Raw genomic sequence first — 14,949 nt, 5'->3', positions numbered from 1 at the left:
GGGGTGTCATCTGCTCTGCATTAGCCTTTCTAGTGATAGTTATTTAAAAAAATAATTTGGATGTAGTAGGCTAAAAACATTCAAGGCAATGAATTAGAACTTCATTAACCACTTTCATCTTTTATTTTGGTTCAAATGTAAATGCAGTCATTTCATATCTAAGTGTATATAATATGTGATGACTGTCTTTTAAAAATGTAATCTAGCAGAAAATACATCTTAATTTGAATGTAACATTGCTTTAAATATAATTTTAATATTCTTCAGCATCTGGCGTCTCAAAGAATGGGGTCATTTGAGGTTAAGAAACTTTTCCCAGCAAATAATAATAATAATAATAATCTTCAGACAAACAGTAAAAAAGGCACGTTCTTATCAAAACAGTCAGACACCATGGAGGGAAGGGAAGAAAGAAACACACATGTATGGAGGTTTTTCTTTCACTAGGGGGCTTTACATTATTATGCTCATATATTTCCTACAACTATCATATAGATAAGTATCATATAGGTAACATTTTGAGATTTTATGGATGAAGAACCTGGCATGAAATAATAAGCTTCAATTAGGTCAGCCCTGATTGTGTTCAGGTTTCTCTCTTATTCTCTTTTCTTTCAATTTGCAATTATGTGTTTTTTGTACTTGCTTTTTAATGTCTGTGTCCCCAGCAGTGTGTAAGCTCCATGAGGTCAAAGACTATGCCTGTCCTCTGTTATATACTGTGTAATCAGCTCATATATGAATAGCAGCTAGTTGATATTAATTAAACAGTTAGAGATGTCTGGCATTGTTCTAAACAACTTAGACATTTAATAATCCCAGCAATATTATGAGTGGATTACTATTATCCACGCTTTATACATGAGTAAAGATAAGCACAGAAAAGTTAAGTATCTTGCCAAAGTCACACAGCTAATAGAAAGCAGAAGCAGGATTTAAGCCTAGGCAGTCTGACTCTATCTCAATAGATGTTTTTAATTACTAAATGAACCCTTGTCAAAGTAACAAATTCTCTGAAATTAAGCAAGATTGAAAAAGGCCTACAGATTACTCACTTAGATGTTAAGGCAGCTATTACCTTTTGTCATAGTACTTACTCGTTTAACACAAATGGATTGAATGCTTCTTATGTGCAATTGTGCTAAGTACCTTCTTCGATTACCTTACAGGAATCCAGGGTGTGTGTGTGTGTGTGTGTGTCTCTGCATTATTTGTGTGTGAATCTTATTCTCTCTGTTTTACAGATGAGGAAACTGAGGTTTTAAAAGGTTAAGTATGCCGGGCGCGGTGGCACATGCCTGTAATCCCAGCACTTTGGGATGCTGGTGGATCACTTGAGGTCAGAAGTTCAAGACCAGCCTGGCCAATATGGTGAAACCTCATCTCTACTAAAATACAAAAATTAGCCAGGCATGAGGCAGGTGCCTGTAGTATCAGCTACTTGGGAGGCCAAGGCAGGAGAATTGCTTGAATCCAGAGATAGAGGTTGCAGTGAGGCGAGATCACACCACATTACTCCAGCCTTGAGTGACAGAGCAAGACTCCATCTCAAAAAAAAAAAAAAAAAAAACAAAAACGGTTAAGTAATTTGGCCCAGCTAACCTGTCCTGGAATTAGCGCACACAATTGATAGTAAAGCCTGTCCATCTCCAAACTCAGTGCTCTTTGTCATGATGCAGTGCTAAAATCCTTTTCTAGTGTCTATTGTCTAACACAACAGAGGTAGATCTTAATAGCCAACATGTGGTGACACGTGGAAAGATATGAATCTCCTTGATTTTTGGCTTTCTTTATTTTTATTTAATGATTTGGGCTTTGTGAGTAACTTGGATCTGTTTTTTCCTCGCTTGAAGGAAATGCAGGCAGGGCAGATACTCACCTTTGTAACTGATGTAGGCTGACAGGAGTTTAGTGTAGCCCTGAAGTTATGGACCGAGAGTCTTCATGATTCTGTGTTGCAAGCCAGAAAGAATAAATTATTCTGTTCCCTTTTTCTATCATTTTAAATCTGTAAAGGAATTGTGTGCTATAAAAACTTGAAACCTGCTCTTCTATTGTTAACATATGATTTTTTTATAGGCTGTCAGAGATTAGAAAGAGGGGCTGCATAGTTCAAGCATTATTTTCAATCAGGTAGCTGTAACACCTTTTATATCAGAAATCTGATGAGCATTTGCTAATTACAGTGATCATATAATCTTTCAAATGCAAATAATCTGACTCACGTTTCAGTTTGTTTGGTACCAACTGATGATTAAAGAATGGTATAGCTTTATAGTTGTTTTACTCCCATCTGTGTGCACCAGGCAATCACCACTTACAGATGGTTGTGATTCAGAGACAGGTTGCCACATGCGAAAAAGTATGTTTCAGTTATTTTAATAAGATTTATTGCAGTAGTCACAGTTAAATGCTTAAAGCTTAATGATAATTGTTGCTAATCTTTCAAGAAAACGATTAGAGTTTAATAAACCTCAAGAAGGATATTTTGCTGTAAACTTCAGCAAAATTGCAAAGGTAAATTTTGTTTATTTCCTCATCTAATAAGTTAGAACGCTGGGCACACCTTTTTCCACTTTTAGAAACTGTAACTTACAGGCAGGTATGTATGCTAGTGTTATGTGTCTGTACACACACACACATGCACACCCCAGTACTATAATAAATTAAAGACCCTATGAAAATATGATGGGTCAAGTGGTACCAAATGATTCTGAACAAATGTACTAAAATAATTCCTATTAGTCTTGAGCTCTTTCTTATGATAAATCATACATGAGATTACATAATATTTATTATTTTAAGTGTTTTAAGTATACAATGCAGTGGCATTAATTTCATAATGTTGTGCAACCATCATCACTGTTCATTTCCAGAACACTTTCATTTTCTCAAACACAAACCCTGTACCCATTAAACAGTAACTCCCGTTTTCCTTTCCATCTCAGCCCCTGGCAACATCCATTTTCTGTCTCTATGGATTTGCCTCTTCTCAGTATCTTATTGCTATGATTTGTCTGTTTGTGTCCCTCCAAAATTCATATGGAAATTTAATCCCCAATTCAATAATATTAAGAGTTGGAATCTTTGATTGGATCAAAAAAGCTCTTCTTTCATAAAGGGGATTAGTGCCCTTATAAAAGGGCTTGAGGGAAGAATTTCATCTCTTTTTGCCCTTTCTCCATGTGAGGGTGCAGTAAGAAGTTTCCTTCTTTGAAGCAGAGACCAAGCCCTCACCAGACACCAGATATCCTAGCCCCTTCATCTTGGACTTTTCAATCTCCATAAGTGTGAGAAATAAATTTATATTATCTATAAATAATCCAGTCTACAGTATTTTGTGCAGCAGGAATAAACTGAGACACTCCTGTAGGTGGAATCATACAATATTTGTCCCTTTGTGTCTGGCTTATTTCATTTGGTGTAACTATTGTACTTAGCAAAATGTTTTCAGAGTTTATCCATGTATTAGAATTTCATTCCTATTTATAGTTGACTAATATTCCATTATAGGCAAATACCACATATTGTTTATTCATTCTTCTGTTGATGGATATTGGGATTGACATTGCGATAGGCATTGGTACCTGATATGATTTGGCTGTGTCCCCACCCAGGTCTCATCTTGAATGGTAGTTCCCATGATCGCCATGTGCTGTGAGAGGGACCTGGAAGGAAGTAATTGAATCATGGGGGCAGTTTCCCCCATGCTTTTTTTGGGATAGTGAATAAGTTCTCACAAGGTTCAATGGTTTTATAAGGGGCTTTTCCCTTCACTCGGCTCTCGTTCTTCTTGCTGCCGCCACGTGAATAAGGACGTGTTTGCTTCCTCTTTTGTCATGATTGTAAGTTTCCTGAGGCCTTCCCAGCCTTGTGGAACTGTGAGTGAATTAAATTTCTTTCCCTTATAAATTACCCAGTCTTGGATATGTCTTTATTAGTTGCATGAGAACAGACTAATGCAGTACCTTATAGATATTGTGAGTAAATCTGATATGAACATTGATATACATGCATCTGTTTTAGTTCCTGCTTATGGGTATATACATACGTGTGGAATTCTGGATCATATGGTAATTCTAATTTTAACTTTTTGAGGCACTGACAAACTGTTTTTCATGGTAGGTACTCCATTTCACATTTTTACCAGCAGGGTGAGGGTTCCAATTTCTCAATATCTTTGCCAACACTTGGTATTTCCTATTTTTTGATAATAACCCTCCTAGTGAATGTTAACCTTGAGTTTTTGTTAAACCAAATACATACTTTGAGTAATCACATACAAATATTTTATTTACTAAGTTTATGCAAATTGTCACAAAGTCGAAATTTTGAATGATCTTAATTTGAATTGTCCCATTATTTTTATTTGTTTGGATAATCTTGACTCTGAAACGGAAAGTTTCTTTACTTAAAAATAATGCCTGGGGCCGGGCGTGGTGGCTCACGCCTGTAATCCCAGCACTTTGGGAGGCCGAGGCAGGTGGATCACAAGGTCAAGAGATTGAGACCATCCTGGTCAACATGGTGAAACCCCGTCTCTACTAAAAATACAAAAAATCAGCTGGGCATGGTGGCACGTGCCTGTAATCCCAGCTACTCAGGAGGCTGAGGCAGGAGAATTGCCTGAACCCAGGAGGCGGAGGCTGCGGTGAGCCGAGATCGCGCCATTGCACTCCAGCCTGGGGTAACGAGAGCGAAACTCCGTCTCAAAAAAAAAAAAAAAAAAAAAAAAGCCAAAGGCACATATAAATGATGTTTAATCCTTTGTGGCAGCTTACATGGAAAAGCAGTGTTGTCTTAATACATAAAATAAAGGTGGGAATAAATTCATAACTACATGAAGAAAGGTGAAATAAGGCTATCATTCAGGGCATTTCTGTTCTTTTTTCATTTATGATGTTCTGTGTCTGCTAAGTAGGTTGAAATGGGATTTTATATATATTATATATATATATATATAGTGATAAATATATATATTGTGATAAAGTTCCAAAGTGTATATATATATATATACATATATATATGTGTATATATATACATATATATACATGTATATATATATACATGGAACTTTATCACATGTATACACACACACACACACACACAGACACATATGATGTATGCACTTCATATACACACATCTTTATACTCAGGAGGCTATTGGATTGAATATGGGCAGATTAAATGAGACCCTGATAGGTATTAACATCTGGGATACCCTGGTTGACTCTGAATTTCTGGATTTGTCTTTACAAAGGATTCACTGATATTCTGGACTGGGTTAACAGGTAGGAGTAGCACTATTTGTACATTATAATTATGGCTATTTCCTTTCCAAACCAGGACCTAAGTGTGTCTCTTGATTTGATTAGAGTTTGTGTCTTTTAAAAGATTGTTCTGTGTTAAGTGTATACTTCTGATTGGTGGAAATGTGGAGACTATTAGGGGAAGAGCTCCACTCAGAGGAGAACGGGGCCTACCGTTTTGGGAAAAAAATCAATGGATATTGAGTTTTGATTGAAGATGGCTACAAACCATCCTTTAGACACATTTTAAGGTTCAGTATTTCATTTCTTGCACTAAGCACCAACGTTTTATCACCATATAATTCTAGGTTTATATGGCTTTGGAGCTTCAACTTTGGGTTCATGTCTGAAATAAAAGTCCTTAAATTATTTATTTTCAGTTTCAAGATGAAATAACTTAGTTGTATTTTTTTCAGAATCAAGTTCAGCATGCTTTATAGAACTATTATGTAGAGAAACTCACTTCAAAAAGTATACACAAAAATAAATAATTCTTCCTCAAGATCTGCAATGTTGATAGCATTTTCATAGAAGCCACACAATGTTTAAGTAAATACATTAATAATAATACTTAATAAGATATTATTTCCAGAAAGAAGTTCTACAGCTCTATTCAAGGCACTGCAAAATACAAATAAAATAAATTTTGCCATAACTTATATTTCAAACTGCACAGAAGTTGGAATATTGTTTAAAATACAGCCCATAATGAGAGACTATATTGTTAGAAATAGCCAGTATTCTCATGGTACTGGAAAATGTATGTTAGGCTGGGTAGTTGTAGAAAGGAATAAATCATAGCTTCTTTTCCAATGAATGAGTCATGGTTGGCTGACTGGAGGTGGGAGTTTCAAGTGCTCTTTCTTTGAGTGATGGAAAGAATTTTTCATCATTTTATATATTATTCAATATCTCTGTACTATTCCTGTTGATAAATGGTATGAAAAATGATCATTTATCATTTAAATCAATTGAGATATTTACAATTCTTTTATTCCATAGATCTGAAAGTGCTTTCCAAAAATCAATTAATTTGCACAATATACTACTGTAAGGTGAGTCTTATTATCACCACTTTATGGACAAATTCAAAGCAAGAGAGGTTAATTAACCCATCGTAGAGTCCAAAGGGCTGAAGTGGCAATGCAAAAATGGACTGAGCACCAACTTGAAGGCCAAGAACTCTGCTTTTAGCATGGATTTTAATTGATTTAGATCAGTTTCTCTAGCCTAAAAAGCACATACAATAATTCTGAATTATCATGCAGTGATATAGTGTGGATTAAATAATTAATATTCTGAAGCCCTTCATAAATGTGAATTATTATTACTCATTCTAGCCTTTGACCACTAAGTAGGCCAAGCTACCTTCTAGCACTGGTGACTAAAGTATAAATTAATTGGATAAGTGAGAAATTCATCTCACACATTTCCTGCTGAGAGATAAGAGACTGCTCGTTCTGATTGGAAATCTATATATACAGTGGTGCCTTTTACTCTGCTTCACTTAATGTATGTGTTTGCATCCAATTCTCTAATAAACTGGAAAATCATTTTACAGAGAGAGATGTCATGTTTAAAATACCAGTGTAAAATGCTCATGCTTCTATTAGAAAAGATCATCTCTCTTCTTCTGGAGATGCACTTTAGGAATAATGTCATGTGGCTGGTGAAGTAGTTTGCCTTATTAATCTTTTACACATATGTTTAAAAACCCTATTGAAAATAATATTTTCTCCAAGGAAATATTCTGTGTTACCAAGCTTTGTGTATATGTTTGATGCTTTTTCAATAAACATACTTAAGGGAAATTACAAAGCTGGAAATGTGGGGGTTTTTAATTAAAAGTTTTTTTTCCACTTAATCATTTGATTAGGAATGTTTTTGTTAGAGAGGCAAAACCCCCAAATACTTCATTTGAAAGAAGGAAGAGCTGGAGTTAAAAGATGTGAGGACTAAAACTAATTAGTTTTATGGCTTTTCATAGACATAAGAAAGTCCATCTAAGGAATTCTTAATATAATAATGGGTAGGTGATAAGAATAATTTTCAAGATTGTGTTAAGACAGGTTTTAAGTTATTCATTCAGCAAATACTTCTTTAAAAGCTTTTATATGCTAGGCACAGTTCTAGGTGCTGAGTGAAAATAAGGAGAAAGACCCTGCCCTTGATCACTTATAGTTAAGGAATTTCTCTTCTGCTCCCAGGTTGCTGAGTGATTGTATCATGAGAAGGTGTTGGATTTTGTCAAGTGCCTTTTTAGAGATGATCTTTCTTTGCCCTTTACTTACCGCCGTGGTGTATTATATTGATTGATTTTCATATGTTGAACACATCTTTGCTTTTCTTGAATAAACACTACTTGGTCATAGTGTGTAATTATTTTCATAACCTGCTGGATTTGGTTTGCTTGCATTTTGTTGAAGATTTTTGTGCCTATATTCATGAAGTATATTGAGTAGTTTTTTAATAATAACTTTGTCTACTTTTCATATCAGTGTAATTTTGGCTTTGTAGAGTGAATTGGAATGTGTTAATGCCTTTTCTATATTTTCTGGGGGAGGGGAAAGAATTTGTAAAGGATTGGCTATTGGCTTATTTGATTTTTAAACATTTGGAAGAAATACCACTAATGACATCTGGTCCTAGGATTTTCTTTGCGGAAAGTTTTCTGATTACTAATCCTATTTCTTTTTCTCCTCCTCCTTCTTCTTCTTCTTCTTCCCTTTTTTTTTTTTTTTTTTTTTTAAGACAGTCTCACTCTCTTACTCTGTCACCAGGCTGGAATGCAGTGGTACAATCATAGCTCATTGCAGTCTCGACCAGGCTTAAACAATCTTCTCAACTCAGCCTCCTGCCTCTGAATAGCTAGTACTACTGGCACATGTCACCATACCTGATATTTTTTTACCCTTTTTTTTTTTTTTTTTTTGGTAGAGACAGGACCTCACTCTGTTGCCCAGGCTTCCATTGCTTCTTGAGTAAGTTTTGGTAGTTTATATCATTTTAGATATTTATCCACTTCATCTACGTTATCTAATTTGTTGGTAGGCAATTATTCGAATTATTCTCAAATAAATCTTTTTATTTCTTTAAGGTCAGTAATGATGATCCCTTTTTTTGTTCCTGATACTAGTAATTTGAAACTCTTCTTTTTTCTTGGTCAATTATTCTAGAAGGTTGTAAATTTAAAAAATCTTTTCCAAAACCAAATCTTGGCTTTCTTATTGTTTATCTATTATCTATTTATATCCTCTTTAATCTTTATTACTTTTTCTTTCATTGGGGTTAGTTTGCCTTTCTTTTTATAGTTTCTTACAGTAGAAGATTTGGTTATTAATTAGAGATGTTTTTTATTAATATAGGTGTTTGGAGCTATACATTTCCCTATATTCACTGCTCTATCTGCATACTGTACAGTATGTTATGTGGTGTTTTCATTTTCATTTCAACATTTCATTTCTAATTCTCTGGTGATCTCCTCTTTGACTCATTGGTTATATGAGTGTATTATTTAATTTCCTCAAATCTGTGGATTTCCTAAATTTCTTTCAGCTTTTGTTGTCTCATTTTATGCTGTCAGAGAACATACTTTGTATAACTTTAATCATTTTAAATTTATTGAAGCTTGTCTGTGGTCTGCTATATTGTGTATTCTGGAGAATGTTTCATGGGCACTTGATTGTGCTATTTTTGTGTGGAATGTTCTATAACTTCTGTTCAGAAGTCTAGTTAGTATAAGTTCTGTTCAAGTCTTCTATTTTTTGATTAATCTTATGTCTAGTTGTTATATCCATTGTCGAAAGTAGTGTGAGAAAGTCTCCAACTGCTATTGTTTAATTGTCTATTTCTTACTTCAACTCTGTTATTTTTTGCTTCATGTATTTGGGGCTTTGTTGTTAAGTGCATTGTTTTAGTCCATTTTATATTGCTATAATGGAAGACCTGAGACTGGATAATTTACAAAGAAAAAAAGTTTATTTGGTTCATGATTCTGCTGTCTACAAGATTGGGCATCTGGTGAAAACCTCAGGCTGCTTCCACCAATGGGGGAAGACAAAGACAAAGATGAGCTGGTGTGTGCAGGGATCACATGGTGAGAGAGGAAGCAGGAAAGAGGTGGAAGGTGCCAGGCTTTTTTAAACAACCAGATCTGGGAGGAATGATAGAGTGAGAACCTGCTCACTTCTGAGGGAGGACATTTATCTATTCATGAGGGACCTGCCCCCACAATCGAAACACTTGGCACCACCTTCAACACTGGGGATCAAATTTCAATATAAAGTTTGGATAGAACAAACATTCAAACAATAGCATGCATATACGTTTATAATTTCTATATCTTCTTGATTTATTGATGCATTTATTATTATAACATGTCTTTTTTTGTCTCAGGTAACAATTTTGCATTAAAAATCTATTTTATATGATCTTGATATAGCCACTATAGTTCATTAACCTTCTTCAATTACTGTTTTCATGGTATATTATATTCTTTCTCCTTACTTTCAATATATTTGTGTATATGAATCTAAAGTGTGTCTCTTGTAGAAAACATCTAGGTGGATCATGTTTTTTTAATAAAAATAACTTATTCTGACAGTTTCTTTCTTTTAGTTGGAGAATTAAATCCATTTATTTTTAATATAGTTACTAATAAAGTAGGATTTACATTTGCCATTTTGCTACTTTTTAAGAATATGTCTTCTATCTTTGTTCCTCTATTTCTCCATTTCTGCTTTTTTTTGTATCAAAAGTTCTTTACCATTTTAATTCTCATTTGTCTTACTATGCTTTTTATCTTCTTAGCAATAACTGGGAATTACAATTAACATCTTAATTTGCTACAATCTAGTTCATATTAATACTAATTTAATCAAAATATATTAAAAATTTATTTCTATATGGCTACTTTCTCTCCCCTTTGTTCTGTTATTGTCAAACAAATTTAATCTTAATACATTATATGCCCCTGGATACAGATTAATAATCATTGTTTTAGGCTGTAATCGTTTAAATCGTATGAGAGAAAAATAGTTACAGACAAAAATACAATTATACTTTAATATTTACTTATATTGTTACCTTTACCAGTGCTTTTTATTTATTTATGCAAATTTGTTAGAGTGTCCTTTCATTTTATCCTGAACTCCCTTTTGTGTTTCTTTTTTTTTTTTTTTTCCCATTTATTTATTTTATTGCATTTTAGGTTTTGGGGTACATGTGAAGAACATGCAAAATTGTTGCATAGGAACACACGTGGCAGTGTGATTTGCTGCCTTCCTCCCCATCACCTACATCTGGCATTTCTCCCCTTGCTATCTCTCCCCAGCTTCCCACCCCCCACCCTCCCTCCCCTATTTCCCCCCAACTGACCCCAGTGTGTAGTGCTCCCCTCCCTGTGTCCATGTGTTCTCATTGTTTAACACCCGCCTATGAGTGAGAACATGCGGTGTTTGATCTTCTGGTCTTCTGTCAGTACAATAGCAAAGACCTGGAACCAACCCAAATGCCCATCGACGATGAACTGGATAGGGAAAATGTGGCACATATACACCATGGAATATTATGCAGCCATCAAAAACGATGAGTTTGGGTCCTTTGTAGGGACATGGATGAACCTGGAAACCATCATCCTTTTGTGTTTCTTACTGGTTCAACAGTGTCCTTTCATTTCAGCCTGAAGAACTCCCTTTTGTATTTCTTATAGGTCAGATCTGCTAGAAACAAACTCTCTCAGATACTGCCTATCTGTGAACATCTTAATTTCTCCTTAAATTTTCAATTAGTTTTAGTGGATGTAGAATTCTTGGTTGATAGTCTTTCTTTCTGCACTTCAAGCTTATCATCCAACTGCTTTTTTTGCCCTCATGGTTTCTGATGAGAAATTGACTATTAACTTTTTGAAGATCCCTGTATGTGAAGATTCACTTCTCTGTTTCTGCTTTCAAGATTATTTTTTTTTTAATCTTTGACTTTAATATGTGTCTAAAATGTGAATCTCTTTGAATTTATCCTACTTGGATTTTGTGGAGGTTCTCGGATAAATGTTAAGATTTGTGTTTCTTATCAAATTTGGGAATTTTCGACAATTCTTTTGAATAATTTTCTGCCTGTTCTTTCTTTTTCCAAGACTCCCATTAAGTGTGTATTAGTATGCTTGATCATGTCTCACAGATCTTTGAGGCTCTGTTCATTTTCCTTCATGCTGAAACCCTGTCTCTACTACAAATACAAAAATTAGCTGTGCATGGTGGTATGCATCTGTAGTCCTAGCTACTCAGGAGGCTGAGCAGGAGAATCACTTCAACCTGGGAGGCAGAGGTTGCAGTGAGCTGAGATTATGCCACTGCACTCCATTCTCAGCAACAGAGTGAAACTCCATCTCAAAAAAAAAAAAAATCTGGCCCTTGGATTGAATAATATTGAATGACCTGTCTTCAAGTTCACAGATTCATTTTTCTGCCTGTTCTGCCTGTTCTGAGGTAGTGCTGAGTCTCTCTAATGATTATTTAATTTCAGTGATTATACTTTTTATCTTCAGAATTTTTATTTAATTCTTTTTTTAAAAAATAATTTTTATTTCTTTATTGATATTCTCTATTTGAGGAGATATTGTTCTTACACTTTAATTCATTCCTTGGCCATAGTTTCTTTTAGGTTTTTGAACATATTTAAAATAGCTGATTTAATATATTTGTCCAGTTAGTCCAGCATTTTGGGTTTCTCAGGGATAGTTTCAATTGGCCGCTTCTCCCCTGCCATCCCGCATGGTATATGTACTATCCTTTCTTGCTTCTTTGCATGTCTTATAGTTTTCTGTTGAAAACTTGACATCTGAAAAATATAATACAGTGAATCAAAAATCGCATTCTCTTCAGAGTTTATTGTTGTTGTTGTTGCTTATTTGTTTAATGATTTTTCTTAATGAATTTTGTAAAGAGAAATAAAAGGCATCCAAATTGGAAAACAGGAAGTCAAATTATTCCTGTTTGCTGATTATATAATCTTATATCTAGAAAAACTTAAAGACTCCACTAAAAACTTTTATTTGATAAATGAATTTAATAAAGTTATAGGCTACAAAATCAAGATACATAAATCAGTTCAATTTTAACATACTGATAATGATCAAGATGAAAACCAAATCAAGAAGGCAATCTCATGTACAATAGCTACAAAAAATTTAAAATATCTGAAATATATTTCACGAAGGAGGTGAATGGTTTCTATAAAGAAAATTATAAAACACAAAGAAAAATATCATAGTTGACACAAACAAATGGAAAATCATCCCATGCTCACTGACCTGAGTGTTAATAGTATTAAAATGACTTTACTGCCCAAAGCAATCTACAGATTCAATGCAATTACTATCAAAATATTCAAATACTTCAAGAAATGTCATTTTTTTTTCACAGAATTAGCAAAAACAATTTTTAAGTTTATATGGAAGCAAAAAGGAACCTGAACAGCCAAAGCAATCCTAAGCAAAAAGAACACAGCTGGAGCCATTACATTATCTGAGTTTATATTACATGATAAAGTTGTAGTAATCAAAATAGCATGGTACTGGTATGAAAATTGACACATAGGTTATTGGAACAAAATAGAATGCCTATAATAAAGCCATATGTTTAAAGTGAACTGATCCTTGACAAAGCCCATGAGAACATACCCTGAGGTAAGGACATGCTTGTCAATAAATGCTGCTGGGAAAATTGAAAGTGGATTCCTTTCTCTCACAATTTGCAAAAATCCTCCTGAACCTGTTCTGAAATGTCGAGGAGAAAAAATTCTCTCTAACTCATTCTACGAAGCCAGTATTACCCTAATACCAAAACCAGAAAAAAGCACAACAACAACAAAAAGAAAACTATAGACCAATATTCCTTATGAACACAGATGCAAAAATCATCAGCAAATACTAGCAACCAAATCAAACAGCACAATCAAAAAGATAATACACTATGATCAAATGAGTACTATACCAAGGATGCAAGTGTGATTCAACATATGCAAATCAATATATGTGATATATCACATAAACAGAATTAAGGACATAAATTATTTGAGCATCTAAACACAGGAAAAGCATTTGAGTAGCTTAGTAATCAACCTTCTGATTTCTTTATCTGGCAATTCAGAGATATCTTCTTGGTTTGGATTCATTGCTGGAGAGCTAGTGTTATCTTTTGGGAGTATGACAGAATCTTGTTTTGTCACATTACCAGAATTACTTTTCTAGTTCCTTCTTATTTAGGGAGACTGTTTCAGTGCAAACATCTGGAACTCAAGGACTGCTATTCAGATAATTTTGTTCCATGGGGTAATCGCTTGATGTGGCACTCTCCCCCTTCTCCTATGGATGGGGCTTCCTGAGAACCAGACTATAATGATTGTTATTGCCCTTCTGGGTCCAGCCACCCAGTGGGTTTACTAGGCTCTGGGCTGGTGCTGGGGAAGTCTACAAAGAGTACTGTGATGTGATCTGTCTTCAGGTCTCCCAGCTGTGGATACGAGCACCTTGTTCGGTAATTTATAAATAAAGGAGGTTTAATTAGTTTATGCTTCTTCAGGCTGCACAAACATAGCATCAATATCTGCTTGGCTTCTGTTAAAGACATCAGGAAACTTACAATCATGCAGAAGGCAAAGGAGAAGCAGGTGTCTCATATGGTGAGAGCAGAAGTAAGGTGGTGGGGAGGTGCCACATACTTTTAAACAATCAGATCTTGTGTGGATTCAGAGCGAGAACTCACTTATCACTAAGGGCATGGTACTAGTTGAAGAAGGTGAAACCATGAATGGTTTGTATGGTGCTAAATCATTCATGAGGGATCTACCCCCATGATCCAATTACTTTCTACTAGGCCCCACTTCCAACACTGGGAATCACATTTCAACATGAGATTTGGAGGGGACAAACATCTAAACCATATCTGACATAAATAGGCATTTTTCAAACAAAGACATAGAAGTGTCCATAAGATATATCAAAAAATTGGTCAACATCAGTAATCATCAGAAAAATGCAAATTAAAATCGTAATTAGATCTCATCTTACCCCAGTAAGAATGGCTATTATTTAAAAAAACAGAAACAGAACAAAACAAACAAATATCAGTGAGGATACAGAGAAAGGAGAACTCTTATATAGGTGGGAATGTAAATTAATACTGTCTCTATGGAAAATGGATAGATATTTCTTAAAAAATTAAAACTAGAACTACCATTTGATCTAGCAATCCCACTACTATGTATCTACCCAAAGGTAAAGAAATCAATATATATAAAAAAATACCTGCACTTGTATATTTACCAGCACTATAGCCAATAGCAAAGATGAGGAGTCCACCTTTGTGTTGATCAGTGGATGACCTGATAAAGGAAATGTGGTATGCATACAGAATAGAATACAACTCAGCCATAAAAATAATAAAATCATGTCTTTTTCAGCAACCTGGATAGAAGTGGAGATCATCATTTTAAGTGAATCAAGTCAAACACAGGAAGTCAAATATTGCATGTTCTTACTGATAAAGGAGTGCTAAACAATGTGCACACTAGATGTAGAGAGTGAAATGATGAACAGTGGCGACTTGGAAGGGTGAGTGAGTGGGAGAGGGATGGATGGTGA

Source organism: Sapajus apella, unplaced genomic scaffold (genome assembly GCF_009761245.1).
Source record: "Sapajus apella isolate SASKATOON/1434 unplaced genomic scaffold, GSC_monkey_1.0 scaffold1, whole genome shotgun sequence".
Classification (NCBI taxonomy): Eukaryota; Metazoa; Chordata; class Mammalia; order Primates; family Cebidae; genus Sapajus; species Sapajus apella.
Note: the sequence above shows the minus strand (reverse complement) of the source record.